Source organism: Stomoxys calcitrans, chromosome 4, assembly GCF_963082655.1.
Source record: "Stomoxys calcitrans chromosome 4, idStoCalc2.1, whole genome shotgun sequence".
NCBI lineage: Eukaryota > Metazoa > Arthropoda > Insecta > Diptera > Muscidae > Stomoxys > Stomoxys calcitrans.
In genome coordinates this window covers 15,581,650-15,595,176 of record NC_081555.1, presented here as the reverse complement: position 1 = coordinate 15,595,176, position 13,527 = coordinate 15,581,650, and the positions used below count along the sequence as shown (strand labels likewise).

General features: G+C 33.4%; 1 protein-coding gene across 1 annotated transcript in view; it reads right to left on the bottom strand.

Annotated features, from left to right (window-relative positions):
• The window catches only part of LOC106088311 (uncharacterized), a 227,333-nt gene extending 214,082 nt beyond the window's left edge, over positions 1-13,251 (bottom strand). Inside the window, exon 1 of the mRNA XM_059368310.1 lies at positions 13,151-13,251. The gene's annotated coding sequence lies outside the window, so the exon portion shown is untranslated. The remainder of the gene's footprint in view (positions 1-13,150) is intronic.
• Positions 13,252-13,527: the final 276 nt, after the last annotated feature.

Genomic DNA, 13,527 nt, shown 5'->3' with positions numbered 1-13,527 from the left:
CGATGAGTACCACATTATCTGAGAAGTTTGCTCGAAATCGGCTCAGAATTAGATATAGTTCATCAGGTTTTGGGTAATTTGCAATAATGTTGTCATTTGTCAACCGTAGTTATTACAGTGTGGACATATTTGCTCGAAATTTGATACGGATTGTTTAATAACCCTTCTGAAAACATGCGGCAAGTTCCATTAAAATTGGTTCAGAATTATACTTTGTACCTTAGGGTAGGTGTAAGGTATTATTAAGTCGGTGTCTTTTAAATATTTTGAGAAAACTTTTTTCTTAGATTTTTTTGAATCCTCAAAACATGCCCTTATTTGACGAGAAACAAATTCTTTTAACAAGTTTTATTTTATCTACTTTACCCCAATGCAAATTTCATTAGGATATCTCTTTACTAACTTGAGCTAGAATTTTTCAAAAAAAAGCTCTACTCTTGGGTATTTTTCTACCAAATCGTCGTTAATGGGTCAATGTGGCCTTAAAATAGGTTTATTGGACAGTTCTATAATGGAAATTTGGCCTATTTCAAATCTTCATTAAGTTTTGTGAATACTGGTGTTAGTATTTAGAGCGCTCAGCAAGCCGTCTACTGGCTAAGGTGTATCTCCATAGTGGCATGAGCCATCCTCGTGCCCTCTTTTCAACTTAAACTAACATAAGGTTTTCATATAATATTTGTAAATGTACCACAAACTTAACATTGAGCTTAAACTTGAATCGGACAGCACTCATTAATATGTAACAAGTTTGCCCCTGTTCCTTAATGGACTGTTCATTTGTAATTTTTTTTTACCTCAAAATTATATTTTGTTTTGTTTTGTTTTATTTGAGGAATATAACATTTTACCCCCATTATCATTTCTGTAAAAACTAATTTAACCATTACCCTCGCAGTTTATTTTCATTATTTTAATATTTTTTTATTATACGAAAATCGTCATAAATCAATTTTAGTTAATTTACAAATTTCATTCACTTTAACAGAAGTCCTTTAATGGCCTCTAGGCACACCACCAGTTTTCACTCCTTCTCCCTCTCACTCATTCCTTCCACCTTTCCCTGGGGAAAGAACAATTGTCAGCCTCAAGTCCTTACGAAACTCTTTTAGCTAAACAGCAAAAAACAAAAAAAGTGCACACATGCCCCGCGACAATGTCAAGGACCCTCTTAATAAGCACCGTTTAAGTGCTTCACTGAATTTCTTTAAACATTATTTCACTGAGCTGCTACTCGCTGCTGCGTGATGCGCTTCCTTTGCATATCACACGCTTGATGTTGTGAAGCAGCAGAGTTTGGTCCTCCACTCCACCTAACTAAACGTTTCATAAATTGCATATATATGCTCCTTTTTTTTCTGTTGCCATGAGTGGAGTGGAATTATTATGCCAGAAACAAGAAGTTCAAGTTTAAGTATACATCGCATAATATGTTGGCATAGAATGGGATATTTGTGTGCTTTTTTGTTGTATAGGTTTCTTCATTTCATTTTAAGAGTCTGGCCTTTGAGATGGTGCTTACTTGAAAATATCAACTGGGACTTGGAAAGGGTTGTAGAGATAAAAAGGCTTATCACTTGAATAAATGGTGTGAGATTTGGGAAAATAAGGACTTTTTTTACATAAAAAGGATATTTCTTAAAAAATTTTAACTTTTTACAAAATTTTCATTATAAAGGAGCTATAGGAAAGTTTTTCAAAAAAAAAAAAATATTAAATTTAGAAAAATGCATGAAATTTTTATTTGAATCGATAATACTGTCCACATAGTAGTTGAAGATAATTTCATAGTTGAAGATTATTTCATGCAAATGTTGCCCATGACTGCATCTCAAATGGTTCTTCAGCTAAATTAGCATACTCTGTACAACATTTCGGCCGGTATCTCACGAATAAATCCTTCAATGTTGTCTTCCAATGCGTTAAATGAAGCGGGCTTGTTTGTACAGGCAGAGCTTTAGCATAGCCCCACAAAAAATAGGCTAAAGGCGTTTAATCGCACGATCTAGGCGGCCAATTGACCGGTCCCGAACGTGAAATAAAATATTCACCATTGTTACGCAAGCTATGTGGCATGTGGCACCGTCTTGATGAAACCACATGTCATGCAAGTCAAGCTATTGCATTTTGGGCAAAAAAAAGTTGGATATCATCTCATGGTAGCGCTTATCATTCATAGTTACGTTACGATTCGCATAATCTTTGAAGAAGTACGGTCCGATGATGCCACCAGCCCATAAACCGCAACAAACTGTGACTGTTTTTTAATGCTTTGGTAGCTCTTGTAATGCTTCTGGCTAATGTTCACTCCAAAATTGACAATTCTGCTTATTATTATTTTGCTGGACATTAAATTGAACTTCAAATCCAACATTTTGGAAAGGGAAAGAAAGGCAACTCTTGTCCTATACACCTTAAAGAGAGCCACTGGCAAAATTTGGGGGTTTAGAACTTCTTACTTCTTACTTACTTACTAGATTTAAACATTATTACACAATGAGCAACAATTGGTCGTAAAATACTCTTGGGCTTGTGAAACAACAAGCTCTGAGGTATCTATACCCACAATTTTTACACCCACCACCATATGATGGGGGTATACTAATCTAGTCATTGCGTTTGTAACACCTCGAAATATTCTTCTAAGACCCCATAGAGTATATTTATTCTTGATCGTCTCGACGTTCTGTGTCGATATAGCCATGTCCTTCCGTCTGTCGGAATTACGATAGAGGTAGAACGCGTAGAGCTAGCCGCTTGAAATTTTGCACAGATACTTTACATCGATGTAGGTCGTTGGGGATTGTAAACGGGTCATATCAGTTCAGATTTAGATATAGCTTCCATATAAACCGATCTCCCGATTTGACTTATTGAGCCCCTGGAAGCCGCAATGTTTGACCGATTTGGTTGAAATTTTTCACGTGGTCTTCTGTTATGACTTCCAACAACTCCGATAAGTACGGTCCAATTCGGTCAAGAACCTGATATAGCTCCCATATAAACCGATCTCCGGATTTTACTTCTTGGTCCCTTACAAGCCGCAATTTTTATCCGATTTGAGTGAAATTTTGCATGTGATGTTTTGTTACGGCTTCCAACAACTGTACCAAATACGGCCAAAATCTGTCTATAATCTGATATAGCTCCCATATAAACCGGTATCTCCATTATCCTTGTTCGGTTCCTAGAAGCCTTAATTTTTTCTGGTTTAACAGAAGTTTGGTATGTAGAATAAAATTATGCCCTACAACTTAATTTATTTTGTATAAAATTTTAGCACAATACATGGTGGTGGCACAATCCATAGCCTGCTTTTACTAGTTTAATAACTCTTGGCTATGCCCAAACGATACACAAAACTTTTTAACCAGTTTGAGGACAGCAAAGCCCCATGGTATATAGTTTCACTTTTGGGACTTTCTAAATCTTACCGAATATTTACATCTTTCGATTGTGAATGAAACTCAAAGAATTCATTAAAAATGTCTTATCTCATTTTAAATCACATCCTTCCTAGTTTGCCATATCCTTTCTTAACTCCTTTTGTTTTCATTTATAAATTTATATTCAACAAATTCCTGCTCGCTTCAATCTTTGGCTACAAATTGCCGCAATAAATGACATTGAAAAATGCAAAAAAAGAGTACTCCGTTTCTTTCCTTTCTCCTTTTAAGGTTTTGCTAAGCAAATGGCATTTTCAGATGAACTTGCAGGGGCTTCCTTTAAATATAAGGATCTTTGGCTAGATTACATATCCTTTTGTGTGCCTGGTAACAAACTGAGTATGGTAATAATTGTTGTTTTGTTTTACAGACAAATAAAGCCTGTTTTTTTGGTCTGCTTCTATTTTTTGCATTACTTTGTTGTTGTTTTTTTTTTTTTCAAATCACTCAAAGACATTTTGGTGATTTATATTTTCAAATTATGCCGACCATGAAACAATGACCGAGACAAGGTACAAGTTGTTGGTAGATTGTTTGTTTGCTGGGTTAACTGCTGCATAATGTTGTGTTTTGTGTCTGGTGGAGGATTGAAAAAATCTTCTCTCATTCTCTGTCTAAGTTTTGCACAGATTTAATGCCTTTAGAATTTTTGCGATAAAAGTAAATGTTTTTTTTTGGCATTTGTTGTTGCAGCAGTTGTTCCGCGTTTCCTTCTAAAGAAACCAGTTTCCTTGTGAGTTAAACAGTTGTTGGTGTTTCCCAAGCCAAGTATTGTGCATTGGAATTTGAGTCTCCCTTTGACCAACTTCATCATCTTCCTCATCATCTTTTGTTTATTTAGGAAACATACATTGTTGTTGTATTGTTTTTTTTTTCAATTTCTTGGTCTTCTTCTTCATCTCGTTTGTTGTTTTTTTTTTTGTTTTACTTTGCCTTGGCAATTTCTTAAATTTAATTTCAAACATATTATTTTGGTTTTCAAAGGGCCATTGGTTGCACTCGCGGCTATTTATGATGAGGTTTGATTTTCTACTCCATTGTTTTAATTTCAATTTTATTAAGGGAGTTTATAAGGGGCTTATTTTCCCCCTTGCCATATGTGTGTATATGTATACTTTGTTTATTGTGCAACATTTTTTTTTCTTCTTTATTTTCAGTGCTTTTTGGCTGTTTTCCCAACAAATTACCCTAAAAATACCGCAGCATTTAATTGGTTCCTTTTTAAAACAAAGCAGTAAAATTGAAACGAATAAAGGATAAACAACTCATGTAAGTAAAATCATATGAAAACGGATGTTACACTTCTCCCCAAATTAGTGAATAATGTGTGGGAAGTATTTCATATACCCACATACTGAACAAGTGAAGAAATCCGAAAAAAAATTTAATAACAGAATAAGAGAAATAAGTTTTTTGAGGCACCCCAAAATTCACACTTAACGAAAGGTTCCCAAAGTAATCGATCCCCAATAGAAAAAACTTATTAATCGTCCCCAAAGTATGTGACTGACTAAATGTCCTCAAAAGTTTACAATAGCAATCCATTCATCTCCCAGAGAAAAATACACATCTTTAGGGTGCAAAAAATTAGGGGAATGTTAGAAATCTAATGGACGTACAATGAATTGTTTAACACTTATTATCAGTAAGTAATGAACTGTCCCCAAAATATGCGACTTTCAATTTAATGTCCCCAAATTTATTGGACAGACAAGGAATTGCTTAACACTTAATATCAGTGAGTGATGAACTGTCCCCAAAATATGCGACTTTCAGTTTTAGTGTCCCCCAAATTTATTAACTTCCATAAGAGCTTAATAAATGTGTTGGAAACCCAATAATACTAACGTCAAGCGCCATTTGAAGTGAGAAACTAAAAATAGTATAAGGGAGAATGCAAAACATTATTGAAAGATTCATAATGAGAATATTCACAAATATTTGGGTGACTGTCCCCAAAATATGTGTAATTTTAAGCGCAGAAAACTGATAAAAAAGTAAACAATCCCTTCAAATATTTTCATAGTCTTTTTGCAAAAAAAAAATTGTAAATCTGCCCATGAACATGGAAAATGTTCACAAAAAATAAGTGGAAAGTTAGAAACTTAATGAACGGACCATGAATTGTTTAACACTAAATATCAGTGAGTGATGAACTGTCCCCAAAATATGCGACTTTCAATTTAATTTCCCCAAATTTTCTGGGCATACATGGAATTTCTTAACACTTAATATCAGTGAATTATGAACTGTCCCCAAAATATGTGACTTTCTATTGTAATGTCCCCAAATTTATTAACTTTCATAAGAGCATAATAAATCTGTTGGAAACCTAATAATACTAACGTCAAGCGTCATTTGAAGTGAGAAACTAGAAATAATGTAAGGGAGAAGTCAAAACTTTGTTGAAAGATTCATAATGGGAATATTCACAAATATTTGGGTGACTGTCCCCAAAATATGTGTCATTTTAAGTACAGAAAACTGATAAAAAAGTAAACAATTCCTTCAAATATTTTCTTTTTGCAAAAAAATTGTAAATCTGGCCATGAACATGGAAAATGTTCACAAAAAATAAGTGGAAAGTTAGAAATCTAATGGACGTACAATGAATTGTTTAACACTAAATATCAGTGAGTGATGAACTGTCCCCAAAATATGCGACTTTCAATTTAATTTCCCCAAATTTTCTGGGCATACATGGAATTTCTTAACACTTAATATCAGTGAATTATGAACTGTCCCCAAAATATGTGACTTTCTATTGTAATGTCCCCAAATTTATTAACTTTCATAAGAGCATAATAAATGTGTTGGAAACCTAATAATACTAACGTCAAGGGCCATTTGAAGTGAGAAAATAGAAATAATGTAAGGGAGAAGAGAAAATATTATTGAAAGTTTCATAATGAGAATATTCATAAATATTTGGGTGACTGTCCCAAAAATATGTGTCATTTTAAGTGCAGAAAACAGATAAGAAAGTAAGCAATCCCTTCAAATATTTTCAAAGTCTTTTTGTATATATGTGTAAATAAGTGCAAAGTTATAAATTTAATGCACGACAATAAATTGTCCCCAAAATGTGCGACTTTCAATTTAATGTCCCCAAGATTATTGGACGGACAAGGAATTGATTAACACTTAAAACCAGTGAGTGATGATCTGTCCCCAAAATATGTGATTTTCAATTAAATGTCCCCCAATATTTAGTAATTCCCATAAGAGTGTAATCAATGTGTTGAAAACCTAACAAATGTCAAGCGTCATTTGAATTAAGAAACTAGAAATAATGTAAGGGAGAAGACAAAACTTTATTGAAATATTCATAATGAGAATATTCAGGTTTAGGTAACTGTCCCCAAAACATGTGTCATTTTAATGATGTCAGAAACTAAGGGTATTTCTAATTGCATGAAACGTATAACAAAAATCCCAGCAAATGTATTTTTATAGCCCTTTTGGCAAAAAAATTGCAAATCTGCAAAAATTGAGTGCAGCCCAAATCGAATTTAAACTCAACGATAAAGGTCTTCATTTTTATAGCCGAGTTCGAACATTGTGGCGCAGTGCGACACTTCTTTCGGAAGAAGTTTTTTTTATAGCGAAGTTACTCACAGATGTCGCCAGCATTAAGAGAAGTTAACCAAATTTGCCCATGAACATTCCGATAAGGAACCGGGGCAAACTTCTCACATATCAATGAGTGCTGTCCGTTTCAAGTTTAAGCTCAATAATAGGTGGGCTCCTTTATATAGCCGAGTAGGAACGGCGTGCCACAATACGACCAGGCTGCGGTGTCGAGCAACTTTTACTCGATTCCAACCTCAGGAGGATTGCTCGACTCCGACACCGGAATCGACTCCTAGCACTTATTTTAAATATTTTTATACCCACCACCATAGGATGGGGGTATACTAATCTAGTCATTCCGTTTGTAACACCTTGAAATATTGGTCTAGGACCCCACAAAGTATATACATTCTTAATCGTCTCGAAATTCTGATTCGAACTTGCCCTATCCGTCCGTCCGTCTGTCGAAACCACGAAAGCGGTCGAACGCGTAGAGCTAGCCGATTGAAATTTTGCACATATACTTTACATTGATGTAGGTCGTTTGGGATTGCAAAGGGGCCATATCTGTTAAGATTTGGATATATCTCCCATATGCACCGATCTCCCGATTTTACTTCATGAGCCCCTGGAAGCCGCAATTTTTGGATATGGATATGGACTGATTTAGACCATACTTGACGCAGTTGTTGGAAGTCAAAATTAAACACTTCATGCAAAATTGCCATCAAATCGGATAAGAATTGCGCCCACTAAGAGCTCAAGAAGTCAAGACCCAAGATCGGTTTATGTAGCAGCTGTATCAGGTTATGAACCAAGCGTCACGCAAAATTTCAGCCAAATGGGATAGGAATAGCGCCCTCTAGAGGCTCAAGAAGCCTAATCGGGAGATCGGTTTATATGGCGGCTTTATCATGTTATGAACTGATTTAGACCATACTTAGCAAAATTGTTGGATGTCATACCAAAACTATATGCACAAAATTTGAACCAAATCGGATAAGAATTGCGCCCTCTAGAGGCTCAAGAAGTCAAGACCCAAGATCGGTTTATATGGCGGCTATATCAGGTTATGATCTGATTTAGACCATACTTAGCACAGTTGTTAGATGTCATACCAAAATGATATGTAAAATATTTGAACGAAATCGGATAAGAATTACGCCCTCTAGAGGCTCAAGAAGTCAAGACCCAAGATCGGTTTATGTGGTGGCAGCTATATCAAAACATGGGCCCATTTGGCCCATTTACAATCATAACCGACCTACACTAATAAGAAATAGTTTAGCTAAATTTCAAGCGTCTAGCTTTACTTCTTCGAAAGTATGTGTTCATTCGACAGACGAACGGACGGACATGGCTAGATCGACTTAAAATGTCATGAACATATATAAACTATGGGGTCTTAGACGCATACTTCGAGGTGTTATAAATGGAATGACGAAATTAGTATACCATCCTATGGTGAATGGTATAGTGGAATGGAATCCAGTTTTGTGGCCAAGTGTTTATTGGGGCTCAAATGAAAGATTATTGGGAGTAAAGGCAAAGTGGCGGACTGCCATCCCCAGCCCCAAAACGCCCTCCAAATCGTACATATTTATCGATCATGGCAATTTTAGGCTTAAATGGAAGGTATTTGTGAGTAGAGCACGAATTTGAAATCCAATTTTTGGGCGAAATGTCTGAGGTACCATCCCTCCCCCAATAAGCATTCCCCGGCAAATGGGTATATAGACCAATCACGACAATATAGGGCTCAAATGACAAATTTACCACTATGGTAATATGGGGTTTAAGTATTTGAGAGTACGTTGGCCATCTCACTCCCTAAAAAAAAACAACCCAAACCTAACATATTTTCCCACTACAATTATATGTAAAGAGGGATGTAAGGGAGTAGAGGAAAAATTTGCCCATGAACATTTCATTGAAGAACAGGGGTAAACATTTCACATATCAATGAATGCTGTCCGATCTTATAGCCAAGTCCCATTGGCAACTCTATGGGAAGAAATTTTTACATCACTTCTATGAATGGGAGGGGATAACCGCCACTTAAAATTTTTTCCAATGTTCTCGCCAAGACTTTCACCCACGAGTCTAGCATCATTGGCGGCCTCCTTACCTATGCGAACTGAAATTTTATATCGACCATTGCAATATAGGGCTCAAATAAAAGGTATAAGTGCGTTAAAGAAGGCGCTGGGGAACGGGCCCGTTTCGGTTAGTTTATATTGGGTTGCCCAAAAAGTAATTGGATTTTTTTAAAGACAGTTAATGCATTTTTAATAAAACTTAGAATGAACTTTAATCAAATATACTTTTTTTACACTTTTTTTCTAAAGCAAGCTAAAAGTAACAGCTGATAACTGACAGAAGAAAGAATGCAATTACAGAGTCACAAGCTGTGAAAAAATTTGTCAACTCCGACTATATGAAAAATCCTCAATTACTTTTTGGGCAACCCAATAATAAAATAACAATTAAACCGCGGTGTTAATTTTACAACAAAACCTTGTTAAAATTTTGTAATTATAAATCAAAATGCATGCCCCGTCATAAATCCTGGAGATTTTCTGCTACAATTCAAAATCAACAAAGCCAAGCTATTATAGCCTTACAGTGCTAATCTACCGCAAAATTTTTCCCCATTCATAACAAATCATAATTCGTTTAATTTTCACAAAATCATAATTTTCAATAAGGCTCAAAAAAAATACAAAGCGTTACGCGTCTCCAAGGCCTTTTTACGAAAATCTCTTACATTCAGCAAAAAAGAGAAAACAAAATGAAATGGTCCAAAGACCCAGAAGAAAAGAAACCAAGCATAACAAAAGGGGACTTTAGATTGATGGAGGGTAAGATGGAAAATAAAAATTAGATCACATGCTTAAGCAATGAATTTTGTGGAAGATCATGTAAACGTTGAGCTTGAACTGCTTTGAAAAAAAATAAATTTAACCCCAGACCTCACCCTAAGAATTTTTTCTTTCCAAACCCAAAGCAAAAAAAGGGACAGTCAGAAAAAAATTAAAAAAAAAGGTTTCTATGTTAGGCACAGATTAGCCCTGGGGACAAAAAAAAACCTCACTCACTTATGAGCTGGCAGCCAGAGGCAGCATTCACCCATAGACCTGAGTTAAGGGAGGCTGCAAGACAACCCAAAAAAGGATAAAGGATGCTATTGGACAATTTAATTAAAGACATCAAGAAATAGAGCAGTGAAGATTTGTTATGGCCGTGAAATAGAACTTCAAGGTTATATTGCGGAAGGATTTACAAAATGTTCTTAGGCAAGACTATAGAAAGTAGGAAAATTTTATAAAAGGACACACGAAATGGTAATGTAGTATCTTTTGTTTATGGGAAATTTAAAGAACTTAAAAAAAGGCACATGAATATGTCACGCGTTATGGTGGAAAATTAATGAAAGGGGCGGGCAAAAAACAATGGGGAGTAAAAAACTGCGTAGATAAATTAGGGAAATAATTGGAGGCTTTTTTTTAAGTATTTTGTTATAGTTGAAAAATTAAAAAAAAAATATATATAATAAACTCAAAATAGAAAATTTAAAACTTAATGAGGTAGAGTTTCTTAAAATAAAAATTTTTAAAAAATAAAATGTTCGAAGTAAAAATGTTCAATATAGAAAAAGTTTTTTATTATTTTTAAATACTAGCTGACTCGGGCCCGCTCCGTTGCGCCTTCTTTTACTTAATATGGAACAAAATTTTGATTGGAATATTTTTTTTTCGACAATTAAAGAGCTTTTATGAAATACCACTCTACGAAAATAGTTTATCGCTTGACTAACAGTTTAACAATATAAGTGCCTTTATCTAAATCCCATATGATCTTCATTGGTCAACGAATATAAGTTTGGATGTAAGGTGTACTTCATTCTTAAAATACTTTATTTCTGCCCGATATTCTCATGATGTTTGATTTAGTGGTGTTTTCGGGTGAGGGGTGGTCCCCCAGATACTTGGCCCTGAAAAAATATCAGCATCGTGCTCTTCTCTTAAATAACATTTATTTAAACCCCATATTGCCATTGGTTTAAGAGGAGTTTACAGGATGAGGCGTCCCCCAAACATATGGCCCCAAAATTTTTTATCAAATTCGTTTTCTAATCTCAAATACTTCCTATTTGGGTGATGTTATGGGGGTGGCATGGCCCCATAGGTACTTTTCTCGAATATTGATATCAGATTCGTGCTTTACTACCAAAGACCTTTCATTTGAGCCCCATACTGCTATGGTCGTAAATTTGTCCTTTTTGGGGGATGTTCTCGGGGAAGGGCGGCCCCCCAGAAACTTAGTCCCACATATGGATATCAGGTTCGTATTTTACATCCAAATACCTTTTATTTAAGCCCCATATTGTCATGGTCAGTAAATAAGTCCTGTTTTGGGGGTGTTTTGGGAAAGGTTTGGACCGTCAGGAACTTGGTCCCACATATGGATATTAGATTCGTATTGCACTCACAAATACCTTTCGTTTGAGTCACATATTGCCATGGTCGGAAAACATGTCCGATTTAAGGGTGTTTTGGGGTTGGGTTTGACCAGAACCATATTTAGGTCGGACCTTGGGACGCCAAAAACTATTCACTATTCAAATTTTCAGCGATATCGATCAATAAATAAATCTTTTATGGGCTTCAGACCCCTTATCGGGAGATTGGCCTATATGTTAGCTATATCTAAATATAGTCCGATCTGAACCATATTTAGGTCATAACTCGGGAGGCTTTAAATAACCACAAATTTCAACGAAATCGGGTAATAAATGCAGCTTTATGGAGATCGGTCTATATGGTAGCTATATTTAAACATAGTCCGATTTAAACCATATTTGAGTCAGATGTCGGTTGGTCTTAAACTACCCACTGTTTAAAATTTCAACGAAATCGGATAAAAAATAAAGCATTTATGGACATTAGACCCTTTATCGGCAGATCGGTCTATAAAGCAGCTATATCCAAATATGGTCCGATTTGGCCCGTTCAAGAACTTAGCCAGCGTGCATCAAAAATTGGTATCTGTGCCAAATTTCAGCTCAATATCTCAATTTTTGATGATTGTGGAGGATTACAACAGACGGACGGACAGACGGACAGAAACACGGACATCGTTAAATGCAAATCTTTTAAATTAAAATATTTAAAATGTAATCTTTTAAAAATTCAATTTTTTAAAATTGTAATTTTTTAATTTTTTTATTTTTGATATCAAAATTTTTTAAATTTGTGTTAATTAAAATTTTTTAAAATTAAAAATTTTTAAATAAAAATTATTTAAATTAAAAACTTGTTTAAAAATTACATTACATAAATAAAAAATTTTTAAATAAATATTGTTTATATTAAGATTTTTTAATTAAATTTTTTTAATAAAATTTTTTATATAAAAGTTGTTTAAAAATTAAAATTAAAATTTCTTAAATAATTATTTTTAAAATTAAATTAAAAAAAATTAATTAAAATATTTTGAATAAAATTTTATTAAATTTAAATTTTACTAAATTAAATTTTATTAAAGTAAAATTTTTCAAAATAAAAATACAAAAGGATTTTTTACATACAAATTTTTAAAATAAAAATTTTCAAAACTAATTTTTTTTAAAATAATTGTTTTTGTTGCAGTATAGCGCAAAAGATTTTTTTACCAAAAAATTTCAAAGATTTTTAAATATAAAAAAATATAAATAAAACTTTAGTGAAATAAAACATTCAATTAAAAATTAGTAAACATTAAAATAAATTTTTTATATAAAAAAATAATTTTATATATAATGTCTTTTTTAAGTTTTTTATTTAAAAATTTTATTGAATTAAAGCTTTTTTAAATTTAAATTTTCTTAAATACAAATTTTTGTATTTTTTTTTTGTATAATTAAGTTTTTTTTACTTAAAACTTTTAAGGATTTTAAATTAAAAAAAATAATAAAAATAATAAAATATTAAATAATAAATAATAAATTTAGAGCATTCAATAAAAAATCCTTAAAAATTTAAATAATAATTTTTATATTTTTATAACATAATAATTTTATAAATAAAATGTATTAAATTTAAAAATATTGCCATATCTATTTATAAATATATGAGCATCTTATAACTTACCTTAATAAATTAAAGGGAGCAATGCACTGCTTCGATCCCCAACAAAAGAGAATATTTGGGCAATTTTAGTAATAATTGCAACAGCAACTCCAAAACTAATTCTCAAATTTCAACAAGTATTTTTTTTGCAAACAGATTATTTTAGTAAAACACAACAATAACTCAACAAAATCTCAATATTTTATTGTTTTCCATAAAGAAGTCTATATGTGTATTAACAATTTGTTTTCCCACAATAATAAACACAAAACTCAATAAAAAAAACAAAAATGAAACCCCGTCAATAACAAAATACCGTCGTTTGTCAATCGATCTTAAGCCATCGACTGTTGCCACACGAATGTTGTTCTTTGCCATTCTAGACTCTCAACACTCAG